Source organism: Haematobia irritans, chromosome 4 (assembly GCF_050003625.1).
Source record: "Haematobia irritans isolate KBUSLIRL chromosome 4, ASM5000362v1, whole genome shotgun sequence".
NCBI classification, from domain to species: domain Eukaryota; kingdom Metazoa; phylum Arthropoda; class Insecta; order Diptera; family Muscidae; genus Haematobia; species Haematobia irritans.
This window is the reverse complement of record NC_134400.1, coordinates 118,019,243-118,027,283: the sequence shown is the minus strand read 5'-3', so window position 1 is coordinate 118,027,283 and position 8,041 is coordinate 118,019,243. Positions and strand designations below refer to the sequence as shown.

The 8,041-nt window shown below is 28.9% G+C and overlaps 1 long non-coding RNA gene across 1 annotated transcript in view; it reads right to left on the bottom strand.

The window, feature by feature from the left end:
- Positions 1–3,313: 3,313 nt before the first annotated feature.
- LOC142234943 (uncharacterized) overlaps positions 3,314–8,041 on the bottom strand; it is a 109,836-nt gene continuing 105,108 nt past the window's right edge. The window contains exon 4 of the long non-coding RNA XR_012721758.1: positions 3,314–3,380. This is a non-coding gene — a long non-coding RNA (uncharacterized LOC142234943). The remainder of the gene's footprint in view (positions 3,381–8,041) is intronic.

Sequence of the window (8,041 nt, the reverse complement as noted above, 5' to 3'; positions counted from 1 at the left end):
ATTTTCAATAGAAATAAAAGTTTCTATAGGAGTAAAATATTTGACAGAATGTTCGATAGAAATAAAATTTTGATAAAATTTTCTATAGAAATAATATTTTGACAAAATTATCTATTGAAATAAAATTTTGACAAAATTTTCTATAGAAATAAAATTTTGACAAAATTTTCTATAGAAATAAAATTTTGATAAAATTTTCTATAGAAATAAAAGTTTGACAAAATTTTCTACAGGAGTAAAATATTTTACAAATTGTTCAATAGAAATAAAATTTTGACAAAATTTTCTATAGAAATAAAATTTTGATAAAAGTTTCTATGGAAATAAAATGTTGACAAAATTTTCTATAGAAGTAAAATATTTGACAAAATTTTCTATAGCAATAAAATTTTGATAAAATTTTCTATAGAAATAACATTTTGACAAAATTTTCAATGGAAATAACATTTTGACAAAAATGTTTTCTATAGCAATAAAATTTTGACAAAATTTTCTATAGAAATAAAATTTTGGCAAAATTTTCAATGGAAATAAAATTTTGATAAATTTTTCTATAGAAATAAAATTTTGACAAAATTTTCTATAGAAATAACATTTTGACAAAGTTTTCTATAGAAATAAAATTTTTACAAAATTTTCAATGGAAATAAAATTTTGACAAAATTTTCTATAGAAATAAAATTTTGACAAAATATTCTATAGAAATAAAATTTTGACAAAATTTTCAATAGAAATAAAAGTTTCTATAGGAGTAAAATATTTGACAGAATGTTCGATAGAAATAAAATTTTGATAAAATTTTCTATAGAAATAATATTTTGACAAAATTATCTATTGAAATAAAATTTTGACAAAATTTTCTATAGAAATAAAATTTTGACAAAATTTTCTATAGAAATAAAATTTTGACAAAATTTTCTATAGAAATAAAATTTTGATAAAATTTTCTATAGAAATAAAAGTTTGACAAAATTTTCTACAGGAGTAAAATATTTGACAAATTGTTCAATAGAAATAAAATTTTGACAAAATTTTCAATGGAAATAAAATTTTGACAAAATTTTCTATAGAAATAAAATTTTGACAAAATTTTCTATAGCAATAAAATTTTGACAAAATTTTCTATAGAAATAAAATTTTGACAAAATTTTCTATAGAAATAAAAATTTTGACAAAATTTTCTATATAATTAAATTTTTAACAAAATATTCTATAGAAATAAAATTTTAACAAAATATTCTATAGAAATAAAATTTTGACAACATTTTCAATGGATATACAATTTTGACAAAATTTTCTATAGAAATAAAATTTCGACAAAGTTTTCTATAGAAGTCAAATATTTGACAAAAGGTTCTATTAAAATAAAATTTTAACAAAATTTTCTATAGAAATAAAATTTTGTTAACATTTTCTATAGAAATACCATTCTGATAAAATTTTCTATAGAAATAAATTTTTGAAAAAATTTTCGATAGAAATAAAATTTTAACAAAATATTGTATAGAAATAAAATATTGACAAAATTTTCTATAGAAATAAAATTTTGACAAAATTTTCTATAGAAATAAAAGTTTGACAAAAGTTTCTGTAGAAATAAAATTTTGACAAAATTTTCTATAGAAATAAAATTTTGACAACATTTTCTATAGAAATAACATTCTGATAAAATTTTCTATAGAAATAAAATTTTGAAAAAATTTTCGATAGAAATAAAATTTTAACAAAATATTGTATAGAAATAAAATGTTGACAAAATTTTCAATGGAAATAAAATTTTGATATAATTTTCTATAGAAATAAAATTTTGACAAAATTTTCTATAGAAATAAAATTTTGACAAAATTTTCAATGGAAATAAAATTTTGACAAAATTTTCAAGGAAATAAAATTTGGACAAAGTTTTCTATAGAAATAAAATTTTGATAAAATATTCTTTAGGAGTAAAATATTTGAAAATATTTTCTATAGAAATAAAATTTTAACAACATTTTCTATAGAAATAAAATTTTTACAAAATTTTTTATAGAAATAAAATTTTTGAAAAAATTTTCTATAGAAATAAAATTTTAACAAAATTTTCTACAGAAATAAAATTTTGATAAAATTTTCTATAGAAATAAAATTTTGACAAAATTTTCTATAGAAATAAAATTTTGACAAAATTTTCTATAGAAATAAAATTTTGACAAAATTTTCTATAGAAATAAAATTTTAAGAAAATTTTTATAGAAATAAAATTTTGAGAAAATTTTCTATAGAAATAAAATTTTGACAAAATTTTCTATAGAAATAAAATTTTGACAAAATTTTCTATAGAAATAAAATTTTGACAAAATTTTCTATAGAAATAAAATTTTGAAAAAAAATTTCTATATAATTAAATTTTTAACAAAATATTCTATAGAAATAAATTTTTAATAAAATATTCTATAAAAATAACGTTTTGACAAAATTTTCAATGGAATTAAAATTTTGACAAAATTTTCTATGGAAAAAAAATTCAAAAAATTTTCTATAGAAATAAAATTTTGACAAAACTTTCTGTAGAAATATGTAGTATAGCGAACTGATTTGTAATTATATGTATATATGTATGTTTTGGGTAAGCATTAAGGATTCTGCAATTCTGTTTTGAATTTATGTATTTTTTAGTAGACTGAACTGTAGTCTGTGTAATTTTTATATAATTGGCCATGGGGCTTTGAAATTAGAAATAAAGTATGAATATGAAATAAAATTTTGACAAAATTTACTCGCAAACCAGTAAATTTACTACCAGTCTAAATAAATTTCCTTGAAGACAAGCATCGGAGATGTTTCGAAATATTGGATATTTTTAAATAAAAATTACATCTTACAAAAACAAGAATATCTGTTTTTATTCACGAATTAAACAAAGAGAAATAAATTTTTCACAAAATTTTTCTTTAAAAATAGAATTTTGACAAAATTTTCTATTGAAATAAAATTTAAAAAAATTTATTTTTTTGTCAAAATTTTTTTTATAGCAAAAAAAAATATAATAAAATAATTCGATAAAAAAAATGTTTTTTCATACAAACCACATAAATTTGATCAAAAATTTCAAAATAAAGTTTTTTTTTTTTTAAATTTTGTAGATTTTTGGTAAAATTGTCTTCAAGTTTTGGTAGATTATTTTTGTAACGAGTGGCAACCGTTATTGCATAGACTGTAGGTGATCAGCGGTCATTTATGATCCAGCCACTTGACAATATGTTTTACCATATTGAACATGCTTTATTCAAACATGCAAATTCTGTGTACTCTCTGAGTAAAATTAAAGAAAATTAACTTACCTTGTGCAATATTTAACTAAGCTTAAGCAAGCATCATTTCAGCCAATTTAAATTGTTGTCCTGAAATTAAATTATAATATTTATTATGAGAAAATTGATACACACACACGCAAACGTTTTGATAGAAATGAACATAATGCGGAAGATAGAAAGAGCATGTATATGAGTTTTATGCAAATTTTATGATTACATTTAAGTCATTCCAAATCCATATTCTATAAAATGATTTATATTCCAAAAATAGATGAAAAAAAAATACGTTTATATGAAACATACAAAACCATACAGCCAGCAGCTAAAACTCCCTAGGCAAACAAATTAAAGCCCCTGGCGTCAACATGAGGAATTTGCAGTGAAGAGGATGAACCCAACCATGACTGTCAACCTTAATGCTGAGTAACAAAGTAACATTTTCGTCGTGTTGAAACATTCGAACCTGCCACAGGATAAATTGAATATGACCACTGGAATCAGTTTTCCCCATAGGAGAAGAAACATAAAAAACAAAATCCCACAATAGAAGCAAGGATAAAACGCATGAAGTTTCGAAAGGAGAGAGCGCAAGGTAAATATTTATCTTAAGAATAAAGAAGTTGCTGTATAAACAAATTTGATTTGAATTTTAAATAGCCTGTGGCAAAAACATCATCTTTTTATAAGGAATGGAAAGGCGGTGAGCGTGTGTAAGACTAAGTAGTTATGGTCAAGACATGACAAAAGGAAGTAAGGAAAGTATTCAACACTAGCCAAACACGGTTCGTTTCACTGTGGCCTGCTAAGCTCAATCGCTCTTCTTTGTTATACGATATTGCGCTTAATGCGACCTAAATTTTTTAAAATCATATTTCAATCAAACAGGTCTTTAGCAGAACATTGCCAAGGATACGGTAGTAATTTAATCTTTCACAAAAAAAATGTTTAGCTGTTGCTGAAATCCGCATTAACCCAAAAAACACAGGATACCTTTTCAGTTTGAGGGTATATATCATTTTCAAAATAAATTACATCTTGACTTGAAACAGCTCACCTTCAATAGATTTTCAAATTTTCTGCGAATTACTTCCAAGTCGTCAAAATGTAGACGAAATTTTTGAAAATTACTACCCTGAAATGCAACGAAAAACAAGTAAGAAAGTCTGTGGTCGGGTGGAGCCGAGAATAATATGCCCTGCACCATTTTGAACATTAACATTTTCTATATGACATCTAATCTTTGAGGTACTATTGAACACACATTTTCCTGGACACACATTTAAGGTTGAACCATGGTCTGCCTATACCACAAAGGCTCAGCGGGTATTTCCAATCGAGGAAATTGTATAGGAATCTAGAATAAAATAGACTTTAAATAGTTTTGGACCATTCAAATTCTCCCGACCAGATGGAATTACTCCGGCGGAGTTAAGAGTAGTGACTGACAGAATTATCCCTTGGTTGTCGGCGATATATAAAGGATGTATCAACTTCGCATATATTCCAGGATAGTGGAGGGAAACAAAAGTCGTTTTCATACCTGAAGCGGGAAAAGCCTCTGACTCGAAGGATTTTCGACCAATCAGCTTATCCTGATTCCTTCTTTAGACTCTGGAGAGGACGTGGGTATTTATCTTAGAACTGGCATAGATTTAAGATTGCCTTCGAAACGACAGCATGCTTACTCGAAGGACAGGTCTACTGAGACTGCATTGCATAAACTAGTCAGCTTTATTGAAAGCTTATTATCTGTCAATGAATACACAATATGTTACGTCCATCCAAGCTCGATGTTAAATGGACTGACAACTCTAAATGTTGATCAAGGCATATTTAGGCTGTAAGACCAACTTCTAACGAAGCGACGTATTTCAGTCACACTAGGACAAGCAAACATACAAAGGTATGTGAACAGAGGCACTCCCCAACGAGGAGTTCTATCACCTCTTCTTTGGAATGTTGCTATAAATATCCTTCTGGTTACTCTAGAAAAAGAAAGGATAAAAGTGGTGGCATACGCAGATGATGTAGCTCTGGCAGTCAGGGGAAAATTCCCATCCACAATCAGAGATATTATTCAGAGGGCCCTCCGGATGACTGAACAATGGGCGAAAGACAATGGTCTTGGGGTAAATCCTGCAAAGACAGAATTAGTCATGTACTGCAAAGATAGAAAAACTCCCACGGTTAGGCCTATTTCCTTAGGGGGTATTGAAATTCCCTTTGGTGATTGTGCAAAATACCTTGGCGTTATTTTGGACAGGAAGCTGAACTTTAAGCTTAATATTGAAGAAAGGGCGAGGAAGGCAACTGTAGCTTTGTACTCGTGCAAAAAGGCAATAGGAAAAAAAATAGAAAAAAAGAGGATCCGCTTACTTCTGATTCAGACAGAGGCTTGTCCATTTCTGAATCCTTTAGCTGATCGTTTTTATACACCTTCATTTGGATATAATGAAAGCCATAACATACACGGCCCTGGGACTTTGCTAGATGTGGCAAAGACTGAGTGTTCAATATAAACACTGCATGCCGTCCTGGCCCATCCACTTCATCCAAACGGCCAACCTTCCAATCAGCTGTTGGAAGATCTGGATTGCATTGTTTCAGTCTATTTAAAATAGATTCAGGGTCAGGAGGGTTTGCAGGTATCCACGCATGTGCTCTTGGTCTAGCCAGTATGTCTTTCTTCTCGACTAATTCTAGAGCAGCTCCTTCCCAAACTTCACCAATTAGTATCAGAGCAGCTTTAAAACATTCTATAGACCTCTGGTCCTCAAATGCGACTAGCTTAAATCGTCCTTGATACCAACCAGCCTCTTGGTGTCGAGGATCTGGGCCGGGAAACTTTTCCAGCACCTGTGAGTAGACGCCAGACAAAGCATTCTCAATTTCCCCCATTTTTGCTTTGGAACCATACCGTCCAATGCTCCTTTATTTATGATAGCCATCACAAGGCTGTCTTTAGCAACTGAGCCAAACGATCGTTGATCCCTTTTGGAGGATGGCAGCTCATCCGGTGATCGTTCCCTTTTTCCAGCCTCAAGAATTCCTTGAGCCCATTTTAAGGAATCGCTTTGTTTAGCCGACAACGTGCTTGGGTCGACTGATCCTAATTTCTTTAGGATAAACAAAGCATTTCTGCGTTCTTTGAATCTCTTTCGTGAGGCATTACCTCCTTTTGATGCCGTTACCTTGGAAAAGGTCCGACTTGTCAAATTGTCGCCACCTGTCGACCCGTTTACAGGTCGACTATATGGGCCTAACTCTTGGTCATTGCCCAAATTTATAACTCCAGTCGATACCCGTCCACTGGGCCCTGAAGTTAGCAACCCAGTGGATGTCTTTGAATTTCTCTGCATGGTGGCCTAATATCCCACCACACCTGAAATTCGTAGTAGGTACTTATTACGATTATTTTATCCGCTATTAAAAAACACGTCCGTTCCGTTCGACGGTTGAAATAAGTGGGAACTAAAAACGAAAATTGTGCATTGGCTTTACACTGCAGTGGTTAGACCTATAAGTTTAGATAAAGTTCAGCGAATGGCATGCTTGTGTATCTCAGGCGCATTCAGTAAGACAGGAACAAATTTCCTTAATGTCATGCTGCATCTAATACCTTTAGACATTTTGGACAAACAGTCAGCATCAACAATGGCTGTACGGTTGCGTGAGCTATCGAAAAAACGCATGGTCACAGTTTGGTCCTCAAAGTAATGCCAGATGTGCCAAACGTAGTGGATTACACTCTGGCGAAACTGCTTATCGACAAAAACGTTGAAACTCTAATTCCTAACAGTGTGTCGTGGAGCACACAGATCCCTGGGAATAAACGTTATATAGCTGTATATAACGATGGTTCCAATTTAAATGGACAAGTGAACTTCTAATAGCGAAAAGATTACATAATCAATGTGGTGTTTTTCAGGCTGAAATATTAGCAATAAAAGAGGTGGAAAATCAACTGGGAAGTAATACTCCATCAATTGTTGGCATTAATATATACTCATACAGTGAACCTGCAATTAAATCTTTGGACTCTTTGTCCCTTAGCTCGAAAACGGCCATCAACTGCCGCAAATCTCTCAATGAGATGCCTGAGCAGTGCAATATTCACCTAATATGGGTCAGGGATGGAAAATACAATTTTTAAGAAAGTACAAAAAAGGTATTTTTTGAGCGGAAAGGTACTCTTTTCTAAATTTCAACAAAAATTTTAAAGAAAATAAAATTTTGACAAAATTTTCTATATAAATAAAATTTTGCAAAAATTTTCTATAGAAATAAAATTTTGCAAAAAAATTCTGTAGAAAAAAAAAATGTTGCAAAATTTTTTCTATAGAAATAAAATTTTGCAAAAATTTCCTATAGAAATAAAATTTTTACAAAATTTTCAATTGAAATAAAATTTTGACAAAATTTTCTATAAAAATAAAATTTTGCAAAAATTCTATATAGAAATAAAATTTTGACAACATTTTCTACCGAAATAAAAATTCGATATTATAGAATTGCATTCTTTTTTCGACTAAAACATTCTTGAAGATCAATAAAATCCTGTTTTTGACTATATCTTTTAAAAAATCGAGATTTTCTTCCCACATGAACATGTCTGTTTTGCCATATTTGTAAAAGACTATTAGCAAATAAGGTTGATAAAGACTTTCTCAAAATATTAAAATATTTTGTCAAAGCTATTGTACCATAAATCTGATATCGACTCAAAAATGTCTACACAAAAGGTACTA